We start from the raw sequence: 8646 nt of genomic DNA, 5'->3' as shown, positions 1-8646 counted from the left end.
CAAAAGTAAGTGAAAAAAAAGCTGCAACTAAAAAAGCCCAAACTTTAAGAGGCCTCTCTAAAAATTTGCAGAGGCAGTTAGAGCAGGTTGTTGAATACAGTGTAATAAGCACTTTGGGCAAGAAGAAATGTTGAATATCATTGTAGATTAACTGCCAAGTTTCACCTGATTGTAGTAGCCATAGTAAGAAAATACTGTAATTGCAGCTATTTTTCCCAACCCAGAATGATATTCCCTCAGTTGAGGTCTTAATGGAAAATCTTAACAGAAATATGGGTGTAACCAGAATACTACTACCTTTATTTGAAGCATGCCTCTGTTTCAAGGATTTGTCCCACGAGTGCATACATGTTCTGACTGAAACAGTTATAAATGGACTCTGAATGTTTTGCCCTCCAGACTGCTTTTATGTTCCCGTGGCTGGAAAGTTTCAGGGAAACTTTGCAGTGGATGTGCTTTCTTGTCAGTATGTTACATAATTATCAGTGATGTTAAAAATAAGTCATAGTATCTTTAGAATCACTAAGATTGAAAAAGACCCTTGAAATCACTGAAACCAGTCCACAGCCTTACAACACTACCAGCTTCACCACTAAACCATGTCCCTAGATACCTAGGTACCAAAGTAGTCTTAGATACCTAGGTACCAAAGATATACAACTTTTAAATACCTCCAGGGGTGGTAAATCACTTCACTGGGCAGCCTGTTCCAATGTTTTGATCACCCTGTCAGTGAAGAAATTTTCCCTAGTATCCAGTCTTACCTAATCTCTCTAATGTCATCCTTAAAAGTACGTCTCAGAATAAATTTTGATGAAAAAACTACCTGTGAAGGCTCTGTGTGTGGTTGAGTTGCAGGAATCACACCTATATCTGTCCCATTTCCAAGTCTTGAAACACTTCACCTGAAAGGTCTGGTAGCCCTTATGCAAGTAGCTCCTGGGACCCATAAAGAAAATCCTTTTAGAGGAATGGTTAAATTGATTGTTAAATATTAAATGACTTCATGTAGTGTGGACTCTTAAGTGCCTCAGGGCTTTGAGAGAATTAAAATTGGTTCTCTCTGAATACTCACGTTGCTTACCAGGACTTTAGATAGTTTTTCATCTGCCCTGCTGATGTCTCAATGGGTGGCCTTAGGGTATGACAGTCAGTTATTGTTAAGATGCAATGAAATTCCACCAAGTATTTATGAAAGTCACTCACTCACTGGGTTCCTGCAGTAGCTGGTGGTTTTTTGACATTTTGAAACTGTTAAGTAAACTATAAAACATTTAATCATAACACGTCTCTTTTTCATTATGAGACCATATTTAATCTGACTTTCTATCACACATATTTAGGAATTCTTCGGATTACTTAGGGTGGATAACATGAAAATAATTAACATTATACAGAACTGTTCCTGCTGAGTGAAACCACATTTTGTGCTTCAGAAATAAAGCTTTAAAACTAAATATGAAGTGCCTGGCACAACAACACAGAGAGTTTCTCTAACAAAGTGACTATGTGTCAATGACTTTTCCACAGGATTCTGGCACAGAGAGCAGTCTTTCTCTCTCCTGGGTTAATTCTGGCCAAACTCAGCACAGCAGCACAATGTGTGGGCTTTACAACCAATATATAGATTCACTACAGGTAAGAGAATGTGCTTTGCCCTTTCTAGTTTCCCCTAGTATTTGATAGAACAAAGGAAAAAGAAAAATCTTGGGAAGATAATATCAATATTCACTCACAGGGAGAGATTCTGTGAAAAATAATGAGAAGCAGTATAAACTAACATTAAACATTTATGTGAATTATGCACAGAAGATAGTTCTCTTGAATACTTCTGTGGAAAAAAAAGAGTTGCAAGTTTTTCTCAAAGATATTTTTATTAATAGAAGTTCATAATTGCTGTGGCAAAGTTATTTCATAAGTAAGCTATAAAAGTGGTAAGAGGTGTGAAGAAATATAATCAAAAGTGAAATTATAGACAGGCGAGCAGTGGAGGATTCTAAATAGATAGATGCACCACATTTTAGGATGCATAATTTAATAAGAATATTTTCAGTGCAACAAAAGGAGTATTAGGTAGGAAAAGAAGAATTAAAATAAAAAGGAAATGTTCTGTTAACTAGGATATCAGTGTTTTGGGAAATGGTGAATTTAGCAGTTGATACATTTTAGATAACTTGGTAAACAAAAATGTAGTATGACAGAAAATCTAGCACTGAAAGGAATTGCTTTGCATAAGCTAATTGCCTTTCTCATCTTTTGAGTATTTAGCTCAATTTCTCACTTGGATTGGCTAGTTCGGACAGACTGATCATTTTCTATTTTTGCTTATCTGGTTTTAACTTTGACCATCTCTAAGCCGTGTCAGCGGAAGCAACATTGCCAAAGAAATACTCTGTCCTTGGAGCTGTAATTTTAGATTGTGAATGATCAAATTTAGAGCTTTTCTACAGCTTTTTCTATATAGCAGCTGGGCCTGCTTCTGTGTTTCCTTTCATACTGCTCACTGTGGGTAGAAGACAGTGCAAGGTGTGAGGATGTGCATTTGCCATGCAAAGCGAGCCACTGCCTGATTGCTGGGGGGCTCATCTGTCTCTAGGTCGATTCAAACTGTGGTGTCTTCTCGGCAATAAACTTCCTACTTATAGGCAGGAGGCATGTGAAATTTAAAGTGCATTTCCCAGCAAACATGTGATGGATTGGAAGATTATTATACTCTGAGTACTTCCTAGTGACATGTATTTTACTAGAAGCAAATATCTATGTAGCAATTATCTGCTGTCACTACTTGCTACAGTCTTGACAGCTCTCCCACACTAAGCAAAGTCAAAATAAAAATTTAATTAGTATCAAGGTTTTTCCTCAAAGTTTCCTGTGACAAATAGTATTGATGCAGAATGAATATTTTTACATTATGGCAGTTGTGTCTTGGCTTGTGCTGGAACAGATACTCCTTGCACGAAACATTTAGGCACTGTATACATGTAATCTTAGAGTTTACCTAGAACCCTGCAGGGCTATTTAGAGTGATGTCATTTTTAAAGGGAGCTGGAATATTTTATATGTGCAAGTTTCTTAAATGAGCACTGCATATGAACTTGACACTGTCTGGTCACATTAAGGGAAACTTAGTTAACCTCCAGAGAGGTCTTGGACGACTTACCACAAAGTACATATTTGGTACTTTTAGCACATTCCTGACAGGTCTAAGTTCAGTGGAAGTAATTGTAACTGCATACAACATGCTGATAATGATCCCGTGTGATATAGCTGATTTGTCTTATGTTCCACTTATTGTTTATGTTTAGGAAGATTTTTTTTGGATTTTGGTTTTTCTAAATCCATGTCTTGACAAGTAGTACAACCACGTTTGTTTTCAAAGACATATGTTTGCTTTCCCTGAATGTCCTTGGATTCTGGCAACCCCAAAGGTGAGCAGACAGAAAATCAGGCAGTTTGTTGTTTGCAGCCTTTCTGCATTTACTCAGTAATTAATCAAAACCAATCTGTTTTTGCAAAATGCTTCTGTTTGGCAAATGAGTATTTTGTGACAAAAGCTCAGTTTAATCAGAAAAATCCTGTTCAGTTCTATTCATTATACGGTAGGAGAGAGACAAATCAGATGCATTTCAGTCTCCTAATCACAGAGCATGACTGAATGACTTTGAATCGTGCCTCTATCCTCTTTCTCTTATTCCTGTGATTGATACCAAAATGAGAGCTATGAAACCTGAAGGCTGCATTGCAACTTTTTATTGGCAGCTGTCAAATATGCATTTTCAAAATTAGCACTATATACTTGACACCTCATGTCTGGAACACTGGCCTCTGAGCTAATGTTGCTTGAGTGTGCTTTGAAGGCATCATTTGCAGGTCACTTAAATTTTAGATGATTCTTCATTGTGGTTATGTTGGTTGATAGCATGTGAAGTACACATGAAAAATAATACAATTGTAAAGGAAATTTAGGCTCGGGCTGGGACAGTATTTAAAAATTGTCTTAAATTGGAAGGACTCGGGTATAGGTGTGCAGAGGGATAAATGTGTATAAATCTTTTCTTGAATTACTGACTGAACACTGACTACTTCATATTCCTGGGCTTGTATTCATTACCATCAGCAAAGAAAGCATCTAGATAGTGCACTGAACCTAAACAAATAGGACAGTTTGGGATATACACTTGTCCAGTTTGTGCAAAGACATTTGATATAGCCTGAGGACAGCTTTGCACAATCACAGTTCTGAATAACTTTCAGGTGACCGGTGCAGAAAAAAAAACAGGCAAAAATTCCCATGTGTTACTATATTTATATTTACTGTATTATATTTAAAGAGTGAGAAAAGTAGTATATAGAGGAATAGCTCTGTGAAACTTGATAAATTATTGCAACTCAAGATATCTGAAAAACATATCTTTTCCTTCAATCTAAAGCCTACATTTTTGGTCTTATGCACTAATAAACAATAAAAAGAGTTTTTCCTCTCTCTGTTGCTGAGATCCTAATGTTTCCAATAAGTTGAATTTGTGACTTTTTTTTGTTATCCTTGGTTTATTAGTGGATGAAACATGAAAAAAAAGAAGGAAAGTTGGAGGGAAAGGGGGAGAGAAATACAAGTTTGGCTTTTTGTCTTTCTTTGCTTAGATCTGTAAACTGAATTTATTTCAGCTCTTGGTTGAAGCATAAAAAAGATAGAAGCAGAATCTGTTTTTAACCAAACAGTCCTCATTTTTCTACTGAACAGTATTGGCTGCCGTCTATAATTTCTACTGTATGGTAAAGCAAACCAGTTTTGGTAGAAGGTAATAAAAGATACTTTCTTTTACCTACCTTGGTTTTATTCCTGGGCTTGTATTCATTACCATCTTCAAATTTTGCAACCAAAAAGGTCAAAAAGTAAGCTTTAGGACTTGGCTATGCTAAAAAAATATATGGTGTGGGGGAAGAGGGTTAGTCATCTAATATGCCTGTATCAACATAGAGTATTCTGAGCCTGAGGGGACCCAAGAGAATCATCAAGTCCAATGCACTCCTGGCCATGCACAGGATGACCCAGCAATGCCACCATGTGTCTGCGAGCGTTGTCCAGACACTTGGTGAACTCAGGCTTGGTGCTGCGCCCGCTTCCGTGGGGAGCCTGTTCCAGTGCCCAGGCACCTCTGGGTGAGGAACCCTTTCCTGATACCCAGCCTGAACCTGCCCTGACTCAGCTTCATGCTGCTCCCTCGACTCCTGTCACTGGTGACCACGGAGCGACTGGACAGCCGAGATGAGTGCCTGCCCCTCCTCTTCCTCTCAGGAGGAAGCTGTAACTGCACCGAGGTCTGCCCCCAGTCCCCTCTTCTCCAGGCTGAACAGAACAAGTGACCTCAGCCACTCCTCTTATGGTTTCCCCTCCAGACCCTTCAGGATCCTCATGATCCTCTTTCTGACTGGTACATTGGTATAATAAATGAGACTTTAAGTATATATAGTAAACATAGTGTTTAGCCATTAAATTAAGAGGCTGTTTACTATTTTTCTTGAACTCATCCTTTAAGACATGTTAACTTAATTTGTCACTGTTCTTCACTAAGAGAAACTTGAATGCATAAAATAACTAAAAAGAAAAAAGATAGCATGGTGACTTACAAACCTCTTACAGTTATGCTAAAAAATGCAGTTCTCTGGCTGATCTGTGACTCCAAAAGGAAAAACTAATTTATTTTATATCCCATGAATGGGAAAGTTCATTAAACTTCAGGATTCTTGGGAAACAGTTTAGTATTGATTGTGTTTAGGACCAGAGGGCTAAGAACTGGAAGGCTTGGTAACTGTTTTAAATTCTCACACAAATTTGCCCTATGACCCTGGAAAAACAAATTAATTTACATTCTATAGTTCAAATCAAGTAATTTTTTTAAGTCAGTCACTTAAATGAAAAGAAAAATAATTTAATTTCTTGACCTTTTCACTTTAAGTATATCTGGCTAATGTGAATGGGAATTGCTACTGCTGGCTTTTCTCTGTGAAAATAAATTCTATTTATCAGAAGCTTTAATATGAGATATATCAGTATAATGCCTTAGACTTTGAACCGTGGAGAATGAGCCATTGCTAGCTAACTGCTTTTTATTTAAGACTGAATACCATGGATTTTTTAAAATCTTGATATTAATAATTGTTTCACAAGACAGAACGTTACTAAAGATTTCTATTTTTAGTAAAGGTTTCTGACAGCTGTCTTATCTAAATTTTGCTGAAATTAGATGCAACCTTTCTAAAATTTTGGAACCATGTTGTGGGTTAGAACTAGATGGTCATTAAGATCCATTCCATGATTTTACCTGTCACATAAGTCTTCTGGAGTAGGTTTTGTCTTAAATGGGCTTTGGGGTTCTTGTTTGCTTGTTTGTTTGTTTCTTTGTTATTGATTCCTGAGCATGGTAAAACAACTGACTCATTCTTCTAGGGAAATAATTTTTAATAAATGAAAAGTGTGCTCCTGGGAGATCACAAGAGGTGATGTATTGACTCCCGTGAGCCCTAGCTTATAGCATTGTGTAAGCTTTTACGGGATATAAATAGTAAAAACTTTTGAGAAAGGTTTTCTTGCTCTCCTTTGCTTGGTCTTTTCACTATTTTATCCAATTTTGTGGTAGGTATCATCTCCACAAATCGAAGAGGGCTTTCACTCTGTTCTGTTTTAGAATCTCTTCTAACAGTAAACAGGTAAAATCTTCTGGTACTGCAACACAGAAAATTTCTTGTATTGAAGAGCTTTATTAAAAAATGTCAAGACAAGGAATAAAAACCAAATCTTAAAAAGTGATGGAAGCCTAACTTTTGTCTCAAAGTGACAGCCAACATCTTCACTGCTGTTATTACCCAGGAAATAGTAGTAACCTTAGCTGCACAGGAAATTTTGTCCTGTTTCTTAAGAAAAATGTTGGCAAATATACTCCAGATAAAACCTGAAATAGCTAATCCATGAAACACACATCCAGGCATGCTGTTGGGATTGCTGTGCAGGATTGCTTATTTTCCACTAGTGATCATCACAATTCTTCATATATAAGTGTATATAGAGTGTAGAGCAATTTTGCAATATCTAACAAAAAATATATTTTGCTTTTAAACAGCTGATAGGTGAACCATAAAAACATCTTTGGATGGTTTCTTTCATCTTTAGTCACATTCTTCTGGAAAACAAGCTGCTGTTTATGTGATAAGAATTTCAAGGAGTGGAGAGTGTTGAAAGGGCAAAGCTATGTGATTTTGGCATGGTTTTAAGTACAGAAGCATGAAAACAGTTACCTCTGCTATTTATTGGTCAATAACAAAAAATTAAGAAATGTTTAAACAACAGATTACTTAGTCCTCCTTATGCTATAACAAATTTTCTACCCTGATTTTAATGGACCTGAGATTTCATCTGAAATGCTCAGCTTTCAAATCTTAAGCTACTGTCATGTTAACTCAGTCTTCAAATGAAAACTGTGTCACTGGTTCTTCTGTTGAACCTATCAGTGTCCTGGTACTTTTGTAACAAGTATTGCTAACCAACCAATGCAAAAGCTCTTCTAGCATTCATAATTCCTTTAAACCTGTGCATTGTGGAGTACATTTGGAAATGATGCCATGGCAGTGTGTACATGATATCAATAAGCACTAATTAGGCCCCAAGACAGCTCCCAAGGCATAAACTGTAAGGGTTCAAGCCATTCCAATTTTCATTCAAACTTTCCAGCTAAGGAGTTTCTTCTAGGAATTTGGAAGAATCCAATTGAGATTCAATGTATTTGGAACTGAGCAGCAGTAAACTCAGATTATTCTTGTGTTCTGTCTTTAATGAAGCCCAGTTTGCCTTCAGATTTACTGCAGAATTGGAGTTTTGAGAGCTCCAGGTGACCACTGTTTTCAATGAGAAAATTGCTAACTCTTACTCCAGGCTATGTTTTATTAATTTGCTTTTCACTGACTATAAAACAAGCATTAAATTTATTTCAGAAATCTTCTGGTTTAATTCTCCACACAATATAATCAGTGCAATATTGTATGTAATATTCAGTAGCATTCTCAAGGTGACTATTAAAACATCTTCCATGTGACCTCCAAAGTTTCTCTACATTTTGCTGCATATCTCACTTTCAGATTTTTGCATATCTACTTCACTCATTTGAACAAAGTGGTATTATTACAGACTGTGTTTGACTGCATCTCAGTCAAAAGTAGTAAGTTTCCCATCATCTTTATCTGAAATAATATGCTATGGTGTATACTTCCAGGAATTATACCAAGCTAAAGCATTTCAATTTATTTCCTTTAACTTTGGATTTACAAGTCTTGCTGTAAATTTCATCAGCTCTGAATGGAAATGGCACAGCTTGACATTACAGGTTGTTCTCCAATATTCCCTTTCTGTGTTTGTCCATTTAATCTCACATTTTACCTTATAATTTCACATATTGTGAATTCATGTTTACAATATGAAGTAATAATGTAAGCTTCTATCAGTATGTTATGTCCTTTGAAACTGATCATTGTTTGCTACTTATATAATTTAAATTCTCCATTTTGAATTGTCTTGAACAGGAATTGTCTTGCAGAACTTAGATTCCCCTCTTGCAAACTCATGTGCCTTCACTTCAGATTTAATTAACATTTATG

Source organism: Melospiza melodia, chromosome 6 (genome assembly GCF_035770615.1).
Source record: "Melospiza melodia melodia isolate bMelMel2 chromosome 6, bMelMel2.pri, whole genome shotgun sequence".
In the NCBI taxonomy this organism is placed as follows: Eukaryota; Metazoa; Chordata; class Aves; order Passeriformes; family Passerellidae; genus Melospiza; species Melospiza melodia.
Note: the sequence above shows the minus strand (reverse complement) of the source record.